The sequence below is a fragment of the Capsicum annuum genome, chromosome 6 (genome assembly GCF_002878395.1).
Source record: "Capsicum annuum cultivar UCD-10X-F1 chromosome 6, UCD10Xv1.1, whole genome shotgun sequence".
Taxonomy (NCBI): Eukaryota; Viridiplantae; Streptophyta; class Magnoliopsida; order Solanales; family Solanaceae; genus Capsicum; species Capsicum annuum.
Window position 1 is genome coordinate 187,422,556 of NC_061116.1, and position 20,155 is coordinate 187,442,710.

At 32.0% G+C, this 20,155-nt stretch overlaps 1 long non-coding RNA gene across 1 annotated transcript; it reads left to right on the plus strand.

The window, feature by feature from the left end:
- The first annotated feature begins 11,274 nt into the window (after positions 1–11,274).
- Positions 11,275–12,135, plus strand: LOC107874864. The gene is made up of 2 exons (XR_001675625.2): positions 11,275–11,371; positions 11,667–12,135. It is a non-coding gene; the product is annotated as an uncharacterized LOC107874864 (long non-coding RNA).
- Positions 12,136–20,155: the final 8,020 nt, after the last annotated feature.

Here is a 20,155-nt window from a genome sequence, read left to right on the forward strand (position 1 = left end):
TATATGAACAAGTATATATGATTCATTATTGATTTTTTAATATTCTTGAGCAGATAAAGAAAGATTTATGAATTTATGTGTAGTGTGTGATTGAGGCTTTATGCCGATTAACAAAGAATTTGAAGGTATGTGTACACGACCCATGCAAGACTAATTTTTCTTGGAGAAGAAGACGAAAAATGCCAACAACGAAAAGAAGAGAATATAAAGTTTTTTTATTGTTCAAGCATATGCAGCTTGACTCCCTCATTCTAACTGTTGTTTGAATTTTCATACAAACAAAATGCAACTCCGACGGTCAACGATAGCAGCTTAGAAGAGGACCAATTTCATGTTGTGCTAAAAATATTATTAGGGCTTCAGGTCTTCTTGACAACGGACCTCGAATTATAAAGGTTTCAATCTCTTTTCGTTTGCTCTACTCACAATTATAAAGGTTTCACACTGCTTAGTGTTGTAAATTATGGTAAGTGAATGATTGAAATATTTCTTCTTAAATTTTTGTGAGAAGCAACATTGTTAGTCAGTTTGATGTTCTCTAAGTAATAGCTTGAAGAAAACGTCATTGGCACATTCATAGTTTTTTCCATATGAAATTGAATGAGATAAATAATATAACATATAGTCTGTCATTATTAGTTTGGAGATAGGCATAGTGATACAAGATTAATCACGGATATGGACTTATAAGGGTGCGCGTTAGTCTCGAAACTTGGTGTGTGCAATTGAAGTGTAGAAGAGGTCCAAAACACACCAAAAATCAGCCCACTCTTACACTTGAGGGACACCTCACCCTTGAGGGTATTATGGATATTTTTGTATTCCATTTTATAATAACTATATAAGGAACATGTTAGGATTTTTTTACTTAGTTTTTGATGATATTCATGAGTGTAGAACACTTGTAACAAGCTCTCTCTTGTTCTTGGGGAGTGCCCAACCAAAACTAGGACTCTAACTAGTATGGATTTCACTAGTGATTGTGTATTGCTTGAAAATATTGGTGCTTGAGTGGTGGACTCCTCTCTTATATCTTTGTAAGAGATAGGTTTATTGTTGTGTGTAGTATTAAGGATCCAATAGTGTCTATTCTTGGGTTCTTAAGATTATATCTTCATGTGGTCTATCTATCTATCCCTTTACTTTATTGTAATCTTGTTTTGTTCCTTTTGTTTTAGTGTAAGCTATGTGAGGCTTCTTGTTGTTGTTGTTCAACTTATTGTTGTTTTCATCTTGTAATATTCTTGTTAATTTGTTGTTCGCTGCAAAATAGGTATCAATACACCTCAATATCATTTTGTTATTGCGTCCTTCTTGTGTTGTTGTGGTTGACCGACATTAGATCTCAAAAGGGGCTCTCAGTTTTGGCCATTTTGTGGACTATTTTGGACTGATTTTGTGCCTTTCAAGTTTTTATCGTATCATTTGGTATAAAATCATGGATTTATCTTGTTCCCACCAGATCAATCTTGGGCTCGTAAACTTGAAAATAAAAAAAAATTGGCGAAAACTGAAAATTTCAGAAAAATAGCAATCTTGGCCGAAATTGTATTCTTGTTGTGTCTTGGTCAAGATTTTTACTTGTTTTGTTGTCTCTAAGTGTTAGTTTTTGTTCTTCACTAATACTTGAGTCTAGATCTATATTTGAGCTTTAAAAATTGATGTTGTTGTAAACATAATACTTGGCCGCTTGTTGTTGAACAATTGTTGTGACGGACTATTTTAGACCGTGAGTTGTGGATTTATTGTTGGAGGTTGGAGTGGTATTTATTGTGTTGTTTTTGTTGTTCTTGAAAGATTGTTGTGGTGTTCTTTTTGTTCGTCACAACCTTCATCTCTTGTAAAAATTGAAAACACAACACAAAAAGGGTCTTGGTCGTGGGATTGTTGAGCTTGTTGTTGTAGATTTGGTTGAAAAAAAACATTGGGTGTGTTGTTAGTGTTCTTGAAAAATTTGTGATGTTCTTGTTGTTCTTCATCCACTCTCATATCTTGACCAACTTAAAGTGCCTAATAGATCTAAAAAGGTGAAGTATAAAGTTGTAAGACTTCTTGGTGAGACGACTTGAACCCATCACTTCATAGACTTTTCAACACTTTTCCTATTTCAAGGACCTTGTTTTGTGGGAATAGTGCAAGTCAAGTCAAACCTTTTTGAAGATTGAATTTGAAAAATATCCTAAGACTTGAACTCTCCCTCCAAACTTAATTTCATCCACTCCAAATTATGAAGGACCAAAAACATCAAAATTGATAATTGAAATTTGTTGAAAATCAGCCAATTAGAGGGTGACATATCATCAAATTACTGTTCACACGATAATTTTAAGCTCAGATTTTAATCTTCTAGTTTTAATTTGTTGTTCTTTAGTCTCGTTTGTTGATTTCATTACTAACTTACAAGCTAGTACTAGATTGTAAGTTAGTTTTGAAACCGTTCTTCGTGTTAACTTTCCTTTGTGTGTCTTAATTCTTTTGAGTCATTGTAATACGTCCTTGTGTGTTTTTCTTACCCTTTGGAGTCATTATAAACGTGAATTCACCTCTCAACACCTCTCGAAGTACAAACAAGCTTACAACAGTTGTGAGATTGAGTGTGAGGGATCCGAGAGCCAAGAAATAAAACGAGAGAGTGAGGATATTTTGTACAACTAATGTGTCTTCTATTTGTAGGTAACTTTTTGGCCATAATGGAAACCATTTTGGCCTACTTTGATTCAATTTCCCGAGAATTGGCTAAGGTGAATGCGGGTGTTGAAAAATTAGGCTTGGATATGTCTACTATACTTGAGAGGTTGGGTCGAGTGAAGAGTCGAAGGAACTCTCGTGTTTCTATTCCTGAAACTTTACGTCAAACGATCAAACCTCCAAGACCACCACCAAATGACATAGACATAAGCCAAGCAACCAAATGTCCTCAAACCTGAGACCTAAATAGGTCATTTCCCCCTCAATTCGATCAAGTCCAACAATAAGGAATTGGAAGCCAATTTTCTTCCATCCAAGCTCCACAATCGAAACTCCAGTTTACCAAATCAATCGTCTCAACTGAAACTCCACTTCACCAAAACCGATATATCCATTTAGAGGAGTATGGTAGAAAGGAACATGAAATATATAGAGTCTACAATAATTCTTATATGATGGAAGAGAAATTGAGGGGAAGACTTAGGAATCCACAAGGACCCACCACGAAGCAAAGAGGTGGGATGAGTTTCGGATGAGATTGAAGACATGTCTCAAGATGGAGAGGAAACCAAGGTTCAAAATAAAGATGTTGGTCAAGAGTTGTTGCCATTGTACTCTCAGGTTCACCCTTGTTTGTGGACTGTTTTTAGCTTGTATTTTTTGATACGTCCTTTGTTGTTATTGAGCTCTCGGGTTCTTGATGCTTTGGGGGCTGTTTTGAGTGAATTCTTCAAAGTGGCCAATTGAACGAAGTGAAATCGTGAATTTGTGGGTAAATTTCCCTCAAGATGGAAAGGATGATGCAAGAATAATCACGGATATGGACTTATGAGGGTTCGCGTTGGTCCTGAAACTTGGTTTGTGAAATTGAAATGTAGAAGAGGTCCAAAACACACCAAAAATCAGCCCACTCTTACACTTGAGGGGCACCTCACCCTTGAGGGTATTATGGACATTTTTGTATTTCATTTTGTAATAACTATATAAGGAACATGTTAGGGTTTCTTTACTTAGTTTTTATTATATTTATGAGTGTAGAACACTTGTAACAAGCTCTATCTTATTCTTGAGGAGTGCCCACCCGAAATTAGGACACTAACTAGTGTGGATTTCGCTAGTGATTGTGTATTGCTTGGAAACATCGGTGCTTGAGTGGTGGACTCCTCTATTATATTTTTGTAAGAGATAGGTTTATTGTTGTTTGTAGTGTTAAGGGTCCAAGAGTGTCCATTCTTGGGTTCTTAAGATTATACCTTCATGTGGTTTATCTATCTATCCCTTTACTTTATTGTAATCTTGTTTTGTTCCTTTTATTTTAGTGTAAGCCATGTGAGGCTTCTTGTTGTTGTTGTTCAACTTATTGTTGTTTTCATCTTGTAATCTTCTTGTTAGTTTGTTGTTCGCTGCAAAATAGGTGTCAATACACCTCAATATCGTGTTATTATTCCATCCTTCTTGTGTTGTTGTAGTTGACCGAGACTAGATCTCAAAAGGGGCTGTCAATTTTGGCCATTTTGTGGACTATTTTGGACTGATTTTATGCCTTCCAAGTTTTTATCGTATCACATACTTGTGTCTTTTAATTGTAGATAGAAAAGTTGATTTATTGGCTTATTCCTTAAATTGATTGAGATATTTCAATTATTGACAATTCAAAATATTTAAAAGAGATATGATAAAGTTACAGTCAAAAATAAATTTATTTGAATTTTGAAATTTAAAAACGGAGAGAGTATTTCTAATATTGCCTCTATCTGTTACTTCTTAGTGGCAACTATGACTGCATCTTGCACAATCACTTATAGTGATTTTCATCCTAAAAGGTTAAGTTTTATGTTGTTATTTTTTTTGAGTACTAATGCCTCTCTCTTCTCTTGATCATGTTGCAATGAAACTAAGAACCTTAAGTTAAATTAAATATATTGATAGATATGATTGAGATAGTGTACAGAGATGTTAGAGGAGATACAATAATATAATATATTGACGAAATAGGTTGGCAACTCTTTAAATTTGTCGATAAATTTTATTTAAACATTCTAATTATGAGTTTTAACTTAAACATTTAAGAGACATGTGAAGATAAGTAAAAAAATATCTTTTTTAAATTTAAAGTGTCTAATAGGAATACTTTAAGTAAATTCTTTCCATAACATATTATTTTATATTATATTTTAATATTAATTCATTTTCCTCGATCTAACACTTTCTAACGACTTTTGAATTGCTTTATATGTCATTTCGAGAAAGTATAATATCAAAATAATTTTATAAAATTGAACACATTAAAGCGAGGTACACGCGCAAGGAGCGTACCCTAAACTAGTACCCCCTCCATTTAAAAAAGAATGACCTACTTTGACTTGACACAAAGTTTAAGAAAATAAAGAAGACTTTTGAATCTTGTGGCCTTAAATTAAAGTTGTGTCAAATGTACCAAAATGTCCTTTAATCTTGTGATCCTAAACATGTAATGTGTAAAGTTAAAATTAAAGTATTGCCAAAAAAATGAAAGGGGTTATTCTTTTTGAAAAAGACTAAAAAGAAAAGTAGGTCATTCTTTTTTAAACGGAGGAAGTATTATAAAGTAAAGGACAAAGCACCACAATTAGCCTAGTGACAACCTATTAAAAAGTCACATGACATTTTTAGGACAAGATTAATAATATAATATTGTAATAAAAGCTTTAAATTAAAAGATAAAGAGTATTTAAATTTTTAAATATTAAGCATTTTGAAGAAAAAAAGATTTTTATTAGCTTTAAATTAGGAATCTACAGTTAAAGAGTTCTAAATAAACTCTAATTATTTTATAATTATAATAATGATGTATTAATAAATAATAATGTAGTACATGTGTGATGTAGTAGTAATAGCAAGTAATAAATAGTAATAATATAGTAGTACGTAGTAAAAGTTCTAGCCAAAAGAAAGTGTCGGAAAGGAGATATGAAAATGTTAGACTTTTTTAAGGCGTTGTACGGCAGATATGAAAATGTCGAAAAGTTATTATTATTATTATTATTATTATTATTATTATTATTACTATAAATATTCCCGACGTAGGATCCATGGGGGGTTCGTCAATCCATATACAATCCACATATCTCATATCTCCTTTCTGACACATTCCTCGAAGAGAGTTTTATAAGGTATTACAATATCTCCTCCTCGACACCTCTCTTGGGGAGGGTTCTTAAAAAGGTGTTGCCAGTGTTACTCAGGTATTGCCACAGTGGCACCAATGTTTCATGAATGAGTATGATATGAGGATGCAATGCTTACAACCAGTCACAATGAGTATTTCCACAACCAACCACATGATATATTTCCACAACCAGCCACAATGATACATTTTCACAACCGTGTGAGCCAATATCCACTCATTATTTTCGTTTCATCCATGAATTTTCACATGTCTCATATGTCAATAAAGTAGGAATGTAGTCACAATACACCAATGATACCATATTAAGCATTTTAACAATACAATACAATTACTAACATATATTCAAGACTATCAATATAACATGGACCCCACACGGTCACACGTATCACATAATATCTCAATTTCGATAATTATATCACATATAGGCTCCTACACGGACACAACACATAGATAACCATCCTTCATGATTAGTTTCCACCCTTAACATGAATTTTGCATCATCATTTACTACCCAGTTCAGTCTGAAAGAGTTAAGCCATAACCTATCTCAAAAATCGAAACTGGTTCACTATACTTTGAACCGACGACCTTACTTTTCACAAACGATTCCAAACTCCTTCCAAAATATCAAATATTAAATCTATGTACCAAAACAAAACTAACAACACCCATATTGACTACTTTTGATTCGGGATCAAAACGGACCCCCAAAACGGATTCTCGAAACAGAAGCGCAAAATCATAACTTTACTTCAAAAAAGTGTTTTCCATATTTTTAAAAATCTACAGCTGAAAATTCAAGTCAAATCGAGTAAAATCGATGTTCAAAATGAAGAAAAACTATTTTTAAGCTTTACCGGGTAAGATCTTTGAAATTCGGGTTAAAATCAAGAATCAGAGTTTTTTTTAAGATTAAATTGATGAAAAACTACTAATTATAAGATAAAAACATTACTCAACTGAAAAGGAGTGAAATTCGAGTTTAAAATCAAGCCCTAAGATTTGTGGGGTTTTGAGAAATTAATCAAGAAATTACCAAGACAAGGGTGAATTCTTACCTTATATCCGTAATAGAATCAAAAATAGATGTTAATCTAGCTAATCCAAGCTCCCACAAGCTTCACTTTTAAGCTCCCACACTATTTTAGAGTTTAACTTTCAAGAGACAAGATGAAAAATAAGCAAAATGGGCCAAAAAGAGGGGGAAAATCTACAATTTATAGCAGTTTTTTCGGCTATAGCAGTTTTTTTTTAAGTCTAACGGACGTCGATGGGGTGCTTAAGATTTGTTTAGAGTCCAATATACACAAATGAACTATGCAACCATACTGAATTCGACATTTTGGACGCGTTGGAGAAGTTAGATTTTCGAAAAAAATGTCATTTTCACAAAGTTGATCTTCGAAACTCGAAATCACAATTTTTCAAATCGAGGGTCGAAATGAGATTTAAAAGCCGTAAAATCACACCAAACATGTTACCACCCTAAAATTGACGTTTCGGATCAGCTGGCGAAGTCAGATTTTTCATCCGAGGTTATTTTGATCAAATGTGGGTCCCATACTCATATTTTATTTTTTCAACTTTCTGACTAATAGGTCAAAATGAGTTCGGGTGCATCGGTGTAGACATGTAATTTTGACCCTTCTCTAAATTTTACGTATTTTTAGCATAAAAAAATCATAGATATATATATATATATATATATATATTTCTAATATATTTTTTCAGCTTTTATTTTTATTTTTAGTAGGTTTTATTCGAAAATTGTGAAAAAGATTTTTTTTTAAATTAGAGTTGCATTTTAGGATATATTTTATTTTTATTTTTATAATAAAAATATTTTTAAGAATATGTTTTATTTTAGCTTAGATTTTAATAAAAAAAGTTACAATTTTAATTTTTTTCTTAATTATATTTTATTTTAGGCTAGTTATAAATTTTTCTTATATTATCTTAAGTATAAAAATTAATTAGTTAATATTTTATTTATTTATTTTAAATTTTATTATTATTTATTTTATATATATATTTTAAAATAAAAAAAAGGAAGAAAAAAAAGAAGAAAATCCTATCCTAATAAAACCACCCTTTCCAATATTTCCTCAACCTGTCCTACAATCAATTCTTTTGAGCAAACTCCCTCAGCTCCCTCAACTTCCCCAACACTATACATTTTATACCAACACACACGGAAAAAAGCAGAGATAGATAGAAACAACCAAAGTTGCGAAGAGACAAAGAGAGGAAATTGGATAAGACACTTAGCAAAAAACAAAAAGTGAAAGAAGAGTTGGACGAGAACATTATAAAGAACAAAACATACACAGACAACAAAAAAGTAGAAAAGAGAGCAGAACATTGGTGGGCGAAACAAAACTTGAGAGAAAGTAACAAGAGGAGGATTAGAAAAAAAAAGACAGAGGGGAACAACCAAAGGGAAAAAGAAAAAAAACTAAGTGAGAAAAGAAAGGATAGAGGAAAAATGTACAGGAGACCAAAAAAACTTAGAAGAAAAATAAAGAAGAATCTCAGGGAGAGGAGAGAATAGAATACAACAGTGAAAAAAAAATGGTTGAAAAACAAGGAAAAATCGTAGAAAAAAGAAGTTAGAAACAAAAGTGAAAGAAGGAATAGAGTGACTACTGGAGTTCAAGTTCGGATTCTGTTTGAGTTTTCCGATGAAGGCTTTCTTGTTTCCACACTCTGTACAGTTTGATATACAGGTTCTTATTCGGTTCCTTTATTCATAATTTTTTGGAATCAAAGCATGAATGATGTTGTTTCAGCGTCTTGTTATATTATTTAGCGTGTGTAGTTTGTTATTTTTATATAGTTCGCACTTTATGTCTTTATTTTTGACTCGTTTATTGACTTGAAATAATCTTTGTTAGATTGGTTTTGAATTTTGAATGATACATTTTTTCTTAAAAGTTAATAATGTTAAATGATTGTAAAGTCACGTTTAGTTTATGTATAATTAGAAAGTAGTTATGATAAATCTTACTATGTGACCCATGCATGCATGCAAAAATTAAAAAAATGCACCCACATGCACACAGTTTTATTACACACTAAACGTTCCTATAAAATATATCATACGGAGAATGCAAACAGATGGAAAGATTTTTTTAAAAAAAGGAAAAGAAAGAGTAGAGAAAATAACGAAAGAAAAATAGTTTATTCATTCTCTTATTTGGATCTTTGCTTGCTTTGTTAGTGTTTTAAGTTGTCAAGAATTAAAAAAAAAAGTTTCCGTGGTTGGTTTAAAAATTGAATCTTGAGGTTTAAGAAGTTAATTTAAACAACCATTATTTTTTCAAATAAGTTAGGTCAAGTAAAGTAATTTAATTTTACTGTTTTCGTCTATGTTTTGTCTTTTGTTTCTAGTTTTAGTATTCGGATGTTTGGTTTTAATTGATTGGATGCATTTACATTTATCATCTGTTAAGATTTTTAATTGTGATCGGGAATGAGTTGGTTCTCAGTTTGGGTTAGTATTTGGCCATAGCAAATCTAATGGATCACGGTTATAAATTCTAATTCGAGACCGAATTTATTAATTAAGGTGAGAAAGAGTAAAATGAGGTGCGGATTTATTTCAAATCTTATTAAAATTGATTAAAAAAAAGGAGGAAAAATCTATTTGTGAGGGAGTGAGGCGAGTTGCGGACCAATCCAAAACTCGTTGCGGATTTTAAAAGAAAAGAGAGCAAAAATGAGAATAAAAATAATAAGATAAAATTAGCTCGAGTTTATAAGAGACGAACAGATGCCTTTTAACACTAGATACGTTTTATGCACGTTTAATATATTTTTCTCGATTAATAATGCGACATACACATCTTTATGAGACGTTCAAAATAATTCAAGGATGCAGCTTTTCACCTTGGCAAAGATTTCCTAAAAATTAACTTTCACTAGCTTAATATAAGGGATATAGACATATATTATCGGTATAATAAAAAGTGAGTGAATTCAGGCCTACAAACAATTTGTCCAAAATAGTTAAAGCTAAGTATAAGTTGATAAAATCGACCGTTCTAGAATGAAGAGACTCGAGGGTTGCCTCATACCTTCCCCTCGGTCAATAGAGTTCCTTACCCGATCTTCTGTTTTCGCAGACCAATAAAGAGTTATTTTCTTTTGATTAGGGATTCAATAAGATGACTTGGAACACCATAACTCAATTCCAAGTGGAGACTCTGAAAATAAAATAATCCCTATTCAAAACCGTCACTTTAATTGGAAAAATCCTTCAACTCCTCTGGCAAAAAAGAGGCGTGACAACCGGGACCCGTTGACACCTAATTTTTTGCCCTCCTCGACTGAATTTATTCTCGAGATTCTTCGATTTTAGATAAAATTATAATATTTATTTTTTTCGAATAAAAGACTTCCCAAAGTATTTATTTGGGTGTTGTTTTTCATAATTGTTATGCATATACAAAATTATATAGTTTCATTACTTAAATAATTATTTTTACAAAAAATAGATTTTAATCAAAGATTATCTTGAAAATTAATTCAAATGAATAAAGTCTTGATTTAAATATAATTTATCCTCAAAAATAATTTATTTAAATGAATATATGTTTGATTTATTAAATCAAGAAGCCCGGGATTGAATTGATTATTAATTCATTTTAAATTATAGTTCAACTTAGTCAATTTATTATATTTGATCATAATTGAAATTAAATTGATCATAATTGTAATTCAATTGGCCAATTGATATCCAATTTGATTAAAACTTGAATAGATATGGCTAAGTAATAAACCCTAGGTCAATCCCTAATTTCTACCCTTTCCCCAATTTAAAATTGGGCCACAAAAATAGCCCAAATACCCACTCCAACAACCAGCCCATTATGGCTACTTAATCCACCAGCAAAACCAACCCAGGCCCAGTGGCCATGACCCGGCCCACATCCATATTTCCTTTTCCCTTATCAGCAACATTAAACAATACACCGACATCAACAGCTGTTGAAAACAGCGAACAACAGCAACAACGTACAACACCAGCAACTATAACGCACAACAGCTTCAACCAAATGAACCTCCCTCTCTCCCCAACGTCTGAATTTTGCAGAACTTGAGCTTTGTTATTTGACTTTTGTTCGAAGATAGATTGCTTCTTGCTCCATAATCTTATCCAAATCAGAAGTATCACAGTCACCATCTTATCCAAATCAGAAGTATCACAGTCAATCTGAATTGGTGGGATATGTTTTCACTCTTTTTCTCAACTTTTTGTTAAATCCCCAACCACTCCTTGACTAAAACAGACTTTATTTTGAATTTTAACAGAGATCTTTCCAATATAAATAGGGGTGGATGCTTCCATTTGGGGGGATCTTTTTTTTTTTTTTTGGAGTTTCTCTTGGAAAAAAAAAAAAGGGGAATTGGGAGAGGACGAATTTGTTTGAATTTCGGTGAAGCAGGATCGAATTTTCAGTGGTGGAGGTTCGCCATGTTAATCTCGTTGTCCCGTTCGCTGTCCGGAAGAAGGTAAACACCTTCTGTCTTTAATTTTCTTTTGTCGTAATAGTATCTTTATTAGCATCGTAGCGATGACGTTGCTGGGGTTGTTTGCTGTAGAAGATTCATAGGTTTTTCTATGAAGTTTATAGTTGATATGTTGAGTTGGTATCTTGTTTTGCCGTCCTGTTTCATATCCTAGCCTCTTGTTGAAACACAGTTTTGTCTTGTTTCTTTGTTTGTTTAGTTTCCTGATTTTCAATTTGAACATTATATTAATCTGTTGTTTCTAAGACGAACGTTTTCCTGCTTTAACTTCACTTAGAATCAGAGGCGAATCCAGGATTCGGGTGCATCATTGTCTTTACATAAGCCATGAGAATCTTCCAATGACGAATGAGGGATATTGTTGTATCAAACTTACTCCTACATCTTTTCGGGATCAAGTCCCAAAAAATCCTCAAAGGGACTAATCCATGAAGAAATTGGGCTGGTATAAAGCTGTATACATATTGAGCAGTATACATAGGATATACAGTCAAAAACGGGAGGTCAAGTTGGCGTGCAGGTGGAAGAACAAAATATATGCATATGGGGCTGGTATACAATCTGATATACATCAGATCAAAAACGCCGGGGGAAAATAGCCACAGTATACAGATGATATACACTGAGATTACTCTTCCTTTATTTCCTATTCTTATTTATTTGTATTTACTTGAACATCCTAACTAATTAATCTAGATAAATCTCCTAAGACGTTAGCATTTTATTTTATCACAGCTTCTAGTCAATTCGCAATTTTCTTACCTAATTTATCTCGTCTAAATGAATTAAGTGATTCTTTTGATTTTTCTTCCTAAAACTAATCTTAAAAAATTGCTAAGCACTTTATTTTAAATTTGACATTTGCTTTGTTCATACGACTAATAGTTTATCTGGGTTAAAATAATTTTCTACAAATAAGACATTATTTTCTCATAAATTTTAAAAGTGTGAAAACCTTTAAAAAGGTGATTTGAACTTTTTACCCTTTATTAAAAAATTTCATAATAGATAAAATTGTCTTTTCACCTATTTCCTTCAATTATTAATTAATTATTAAAAGTCTAAGGAGTAGGGGTGTGCATCGGTCGGTTCGGTTTTATGTGGTATTTGTTTGGTTTATCGATTTTTGGTTTTTAAATATGTAAAATCAATAACCAACCAATAAGATATTTTTTTATCGATTTCGGTTTATCGGTTTATTGGTTTTTGGTCCTTAACGGTTCAGTTTTTGGTTTAACCAATAAGAAAATACTTATAAAAAAGAAATAGTAACAACTAACATAAAAAAATAAAATTTTAATTACCGCCAAAACCTACGCAATGCATTTTAGTTTACAAGAATCTTCAAACTTGAACTGAAAGTTAGGAAAAAAGTTGAATTCTAATTGTTGGAAGCTATAAATACTTCAAGCTTTGTATTACGATAATAACCGAATTTTATATTGTGTCTTTGTTGTCCTGTTAATACTTTGTGAATCACTGAATTATGAATTAGTAGTGCATATAATCTATATACATACACATATCTCTCTATATAGAGATAGATAGATAGATAGATAGATAGATAGATAGATAGATAGATAGATAAAGAGAGAGAGATTTAAAATATTTAAATATATAACATAAATAGGGATAAAATAATAATTTAGTGTATTCTTATTGGGTTATCGGTTTAACCGTACTCAATAAGCTAAAACCGATACCGAATCGTTTACCCAATAAAATTTCTTATAAAACCAATAAAAATCGTTAACCCGGTAACCCAATATCAATAACCCAATAACATTTTTATTGGTTCAGTTTATCGGTCGGTTCGATTTTTACACAGCCCTACTAAAAAGCCCTAAAAACGTTCATTATAAATATTTATTTTTGTAATTTATGGACTTTCTAATTAAGGAAAGTTTTAAACAAATCTTTAATTTTTATATTAAATATCACGTAATTTATGGATTTTCTAATTATGGAAATTTTTAAACAAATCTTTGATTTTTATATTAAATATCATGTTTTTATTCCAAGTTTGAGAGTGTTTCTTTTTTATTAGGATTTACTCAAATTTTCTGCCATAATTAAAGTTTTTATTTATGGAAAATATATATTTTTTTTGAAAATATTTCTTTCATATTTGATTAATCCTTTTTTGGAGGAAAAAAATTTAGACTTATATAAATTGAGGATTCTTTATTGCTGCAAATAATACAATAGCATTCACAAGTAAAGTGTTTTGTTTTGGAGAGATTATTCTCTCTAGGTTTTGTGTTTGTAATATCAGTTTTTCAATATGTAGGTCACTTGACTAAAGCATATTAAATCTTATGGTGTTTTTATTATAGTTTTCTTTGTAATCCTATTTTGTGAATGATTGTAAAGTAAGCGCCGCATACCGTCATGTTATTTCAACTTCAAGTTCAATAATTTTCTAGGTTTATGAGTATATTTTTTATTATATAGAACTTTATGAATTAGAGTTGTAAGTTTTGTGAATGGATATTCAATTTTGTGATTTTCAGATTTGTTTTCTTATGAACAAAAATATTTATATTTATTTGTGCTTGGTTAATGCATGTAATTTTGTTCTAAAAGTATTTTTGAGAAAAATACATTTAAAAGCACTTTAAAAACTTAGTCAAATAGTAATAGTTGCTCTAAAGTGGTTTCTAAATTTATTAGTTAAACACAAACTTCTTCTCGCCAAAAGACAGATATCGAAGTGATTTTATAAAATTAAAGTAAACTACACGCGCGGAGCGCGTATATTAAGACTAGTATATATTAAAAGTATGAAGATCCTTATTTGAACTTTTTATTCTTCATTATTCTTCATTAAAATACTATGCAATAGACAAAATCGTCTTTTTGCTCTTTTTAAATTATTACTTAATTATATTTATTATACTTTAAAGTAAAGAGTTCCAAAATATATGATAAGTTTTACAAATTTTGGAGTACATAAATATATGGTAAGAATTACTAAGAAAATTAATATTTATAGATTTCTAAAATATACTATAAGAGGAGGAGAGAAAATTAAAAAGTACTACATTTTTTTCAGCTAAAAAAGAAATAAACAAATAAACTTTTTTTTCCGGCTAAACAAGAAATACATGTTAATGCCTAACTTCCTATTAAAGAAAAGTTTAAATTAAGAAAAGTTCAAAAAAGGAAAAAGAAAGAAAGCGAAAAAAATAAAAGTTGAAAACGTATTATTATTCTAATATTGACAAATAATAAATTAAAAACCAGCCAAATATGTTATTAAATTTATTTCTTACCGATTTTTGTAGTTTGAAAAACCTAATTAAATTATTTTCCTAATAATTAGGGGTTTGAAACCAACTAAAATAATATATTAATTTTTCCTTATTCGAGTTATTTAATTTAGGACTTTCAAACCAATTAATATTGTATATTATTTTTTGCTTATTTAGGACTTGTTAGGGTTTTTCTCCTGATTTTCTTATCAAAATTAAGTTTTACTTTTTCTTGGAAGAAAAATAAAAGTAACCATAATTACTTTTTTTCTAAAAGGAAAATATAATTCTTTTTCATATTTGACTAATCTCTTTCTTCGGGGAAAAGTTTTGGACATCTATAAATAGAAAAAAACCCCTTCTCATACCATAACACAATAACATCCACAATGTAGTCATTAAAGAGTCTTTGTTTAGGGGGAGATTTCTCCCAATAGGTATTATGTTTTTTCATATTAGTTTTTTTTATATGTAGGCTAATTGGCCAAACCATATCAATAATATAGTTTTTTAATATTGTTTTTATGTGTTGTCTGAATTATGTCCGCTATGGTTTGCAAATTATAAGCTTCCGCATGACGGCCTGTGAATTTCGAACCCAACAGGACTCTCTTATACATAGAGATAGAAAATACCAATATCGTAAAATTCTGTGGTATGCTTCTAATCCCGAACACCTTTTTTCCTTTGGTGAATTCTCAATTTTCTTTTCCAAGATATTTGTTTTCCTTCTTTTCCTTCATCATCGATGTTTGTTCTTCTATCATATTATTTTTCTTTCGTCATTGATATTGGTTCTTGTAATATAATCAAATGTTACACGTGCAAGGCACGTGCGATTAAACTAGTATATATATATATATATATAGAGAGAGAGAGAGAGAGAGAGATAATAAGATCAATTACGTGACTTTTTTTTTTTAGAAACACTAACTTATTTTCTTCTTAAATCTAAGTGTGCAACCTAATTTAGATATGTTTCTCTTTAAGTCAAGTAGAATATTTTACAATTTTCCTAGAAATAATTATGAATTAAATAAAATATTTTTTGTAAGTAGAATATTTTGTAATATTTCTCAAAAAATTAATCTTAAATTATGCGGAATATTTCATAATTCTCCTCAAAATTAATATTGGATTAAGTGAAACATGCCATAGCTTTTTTCCAACTCAAGTTACTTCTCGCTTGAATAAAGAAATGTCAATTTTAAACAAGTAAATAAAAGCAATCCTCTTTTCAAAGTTAGCCACTTCTTTATAAGTTAGTCAAAAATGATCTTTTGGTAAACCGTTTTAAAACGGACGCTCCTAAGTGCCGTAAAAACCTTCTTAGGGCGTAAATTGAACCCTTACTCAGTTTCTCTAAATTCAAAGATTTATTTCTGTTTTTGAATCTTTGAAATTTCTTTTAAGTTTTCTTGATATTTTCTATAAAAATTAAGTGGCGACTCTGTAATTTTTTTAAAATTTATTTCGAAAGGTTTTCTTGAATTTTTGAAATAGTTTAAAAAAGGTCAAAACCATTTCCTTTAAAATAAAATCCAAAAAGGGATAAAACAGGATCCAAACCAAAGGTCTACCTAGCCTAAAATCAATATTTCGAAGCTACTGGCGCAGTCCGTTCAGCCATTCATCGCACGGATCAAAAAATGTCCACATAAGTCTAAAATAAGACTCCCGAAGCCATAAAAAATCACAATATCACATAAATGATGCCAAAATACATCGGAAAATCATGCCAATCACCCCCATATCCCAAAAATACTATAATATAACTACGAGGAGGGGTAAAACATTCAAATCACACAAAATTAAAAATTTCATATATTTCATCAAATTTTCAGATCGTTACATCTCCACCACTAAAAATCTAGTTCTTGCTCGAATTAAGGCAAAGAAATACCTGAATTAGTGAAGAGTTGGGGGTAGGAACTACGCATATCAGACTCAACCTCCCAAGTAGCCTCATCTACAGGTCGATGTCGCCACTATACCTTAACTACAGGGATAACTCTAGAACACAACCGCCTAACATCCCTAGCCAAAATAGAGACCGACTTCTCAATAAAGAACAATTGCTCATCTAGTTGAACTGACTCCAAATGAATGTCATGAGACTCATTAAAAATATTGGCGAAGCATAAGGTTCAAGTACTTTTTTGTATCCTATGGTTTTGGATTCAAGGTTTTCGACATTTGAGAAAAGGCATAGCCGTCAACGGTACCTTCTTGAGGAGCAGGTATAATAGAGTTCTGCTAGCGGTGGTGGCACAGGATGCAAAGAATCACATCTTTCCTGTCGCTTTTTATGTAGCGGACAAGGAATGTGATGCCTCTTGTCACACCCCCTTTTTAACCAAAAAGATATCGATTTTAAAGTTTGAAAGGGTTTTTATTATTAAAGTGACAAAAAATAATTTTTTTTTTTGAAAAATGATTCATTTTACGATTAACTCAGAGTCACCACTTGACATAAATCGGGTCTCCCAAGTCACCTTTGGAAATCCTTTTTCAAAATGGTTTGACTCTAAAACTGATTCGCAAACAGAGATTCCGAATAAGGAATTCTGTTGACCGAAGGAAAGGTGTTAGGCACCCCTCAATCCCGTGGTTCGACCACGATCGCTTGATGGAGCATATCAGCTAATTGACACTATGAATGTATAAATCAGATAAAACATATGAAATAAGCAACAAACAAATCAAACAAAGTTCAAAACCAAAATAATGTCCAGTTCGAGTTATACAGTCCCAAAAATAAAAAAATACGAAAATGTAAATCCTATTCTAAACTAATCCTAGAAGCTCCAATGCTTTACCCGATGCCTCGGGCCTAAATCACGAACCTCTTTTGTGTACATGATACGTTAGGGCATTCCTCGGTGAATAAGTACAAATGACCTTGGGGAATTCCCCGGCTAAATGAATACACTTTCAGTTTGCGATTAAGTAGAAAGAACCATTCACATTCAAACATTCAACAAATATTCCAAACACTTAGTAATCCACAATCCTTAAGTTTTGCTTACCCGATCCTATTGTTTGTGTACCATCCCGAGAGTACACCCTGAATTCCACACGATGCTTACGATCTCGAAGGACCACAAGCTAACCCATGACAAATATCTATTGAGTGCACTGAATAGTAATACTGAAATAAATGCGGAATTAGGCTGAATTGCCATAAGGTTCAAAATCTAAATACTGATAAATAATAACATCTGGTAAAAACATCTGAAAACTAAACACTGTCTGGACTGATCTAGTCTGAAAGCCTCTAACTGAACTGTCTGAATATGGAGTTGATGGGACAAGCCCCTAACTAACTATGACTACTAATTTATTGATAAACTGGATTACTAAAATAAAAATATGCTCTCGATAGATGGGGACTCACTACTAAATCTGCAAATGCTGACTGGATCTGTCTAAGTGCGGTCAGGAACCTAAGCGTCTGAACTTATGATATGAGACATCATAGCACAAAGAAAGAGTATACGATCAGTACGTGGAATATACTGGTAAGCTAGATGAGGTAAGGTTGAATAGAACGGTTCATATGCATGAGCAATACCTGACTAAATGATATAGAGTAATTGAACGTAAGAGTACATGGAAAATTGATACTATGGAAATCACTGAGTATGCAATGTTGTACATATATGTATAAACTGTAACTGAGCTTTTCTGAAGCCGAGCACTGAGTTCTGATAATTAAGTAATTGATATCTAAAGTTACTGATAATTGGTTTACTGATACAGATTGAATATGTCTGACAGTCCTGATTCTATAAAATAAATTGAATTCTAAACTGAAAACTGAAAATTAAAACTGTGGGAGGTAATCATTTAACCGACATGCCCCAAATCTGAGCTGATAGGGGTCCAACCTGTGACCCCAATTGAAAGGGTGCTAATACAAGGCCACGGGTACTAACACTTGAAAACTAGGATGCCAAGCCTAACTGACGGGTGATATCTGGGCGAAACCAAGCCTAATCTAATGGGTGACTCCTGGGAGGTAGTCAAGCCTAGTCAGACGGGTAACTCCGCTTCCTATGCAGGCTACGCAGTTCTGGAATATAAGGACTACTACTAATGACTCTACCTCTTTAACGGGGAAGCCGTTATCCCTGCACCCGCTCAGTGCTAAATCCTACTCCTAACTAAAAGACACTGAACTGAGTGTACGGAACTGGACTGGACTGATACTAAGTTTTCTAAGTTTTCATGAGTTCTGTAACTAACTGGATTCTACTAATTTGAACATTACTGATACTATTCTGTAACCGACACTGGATCTAGGTACACAACTAATTTATCGAGTATTAAATACCCCCAAAACTTGATAGCATGAAAAGTAAAGCATCACATGATCTTGCAAAGCATAACAATGTACACATGTCCATATTTCATCTATAGAGACATTTTATCAAACACTTGTAGGGCATAAGCTTGTACATATACTAACATGTCATGATTTCATCACTTTATTCACATGGACATTCTATCAAACACTTGGGGAGCACAACTTCATGCACATAATAAAGGATAACATATAAACATGGCAACTACAATGCCCAAACTTACAATTTCATGGGTTTATCATGCAATTCATATAATTCTCCATAAAATACTAATCTAATTTCATGAATCTTATAATAATCAGGGATTAAACCTAATTAACATCATAGACACATTAATCACTTTGTAAATTCAAGGGTTTATCAAGATAATCACATATTCATCACACATGCTATTCAATTTTCATTAAACTTGCAATTAAATCATGGATTGAAACCCAACTAATATCATGAACATGAATTCAATCTAATTCAAACATGGGAATCATAAATCTGAGATTTTGTATGTTTCAAAAAAAGATTCTTAGACTCTATGGGTGAAAGGAACCCATAGATGAACACCTAACATACCTTAGAAAATTCTTTCTAGAAGGTTCTTGGAGGAAATTCTTGAGCTTGACCTTGAATTCTTGAACTAGGATTTTTGCCTCTTTGAGAGAGAATGCTTTGATTTGGAAAAAAATTGAATGAATAATAATGCAACTAGGTTTATTAGGGCTGAATTTTGTGTTAAAGGTTGACTGGGGTAAGGGAAAAGTTCTTAAAAGCTCATAGAATTAAAACTAGGAATTAGCTGAAAATCCTGATTTGGCAGGCTGGCGCGATGCGGTGCTATCGCTCCATGTCACTAGAAACTGACAATTATGAACTGGACCATCAACGCGACATGGTGGAATCGAGTTACCCCTTTGTATGCAAATTTCACCCTTGGCGCGATGCACCATGATCGAGACGAAATACTGAAAAATGATAATTAGGAACTAGGCTAGTAGCGTGATGCGGTGGTATCATGGAGATCCACTAGAAATTGCCAAATGCCATTTGGCCTGGCTCTGCAACGCGCTGGAGTACCAGTTGTCACACTGTTTTACAAAAATGGCTACAACTCTTCGCCCGGGTATCAAATTTGGGAGAATTTTATATCATTG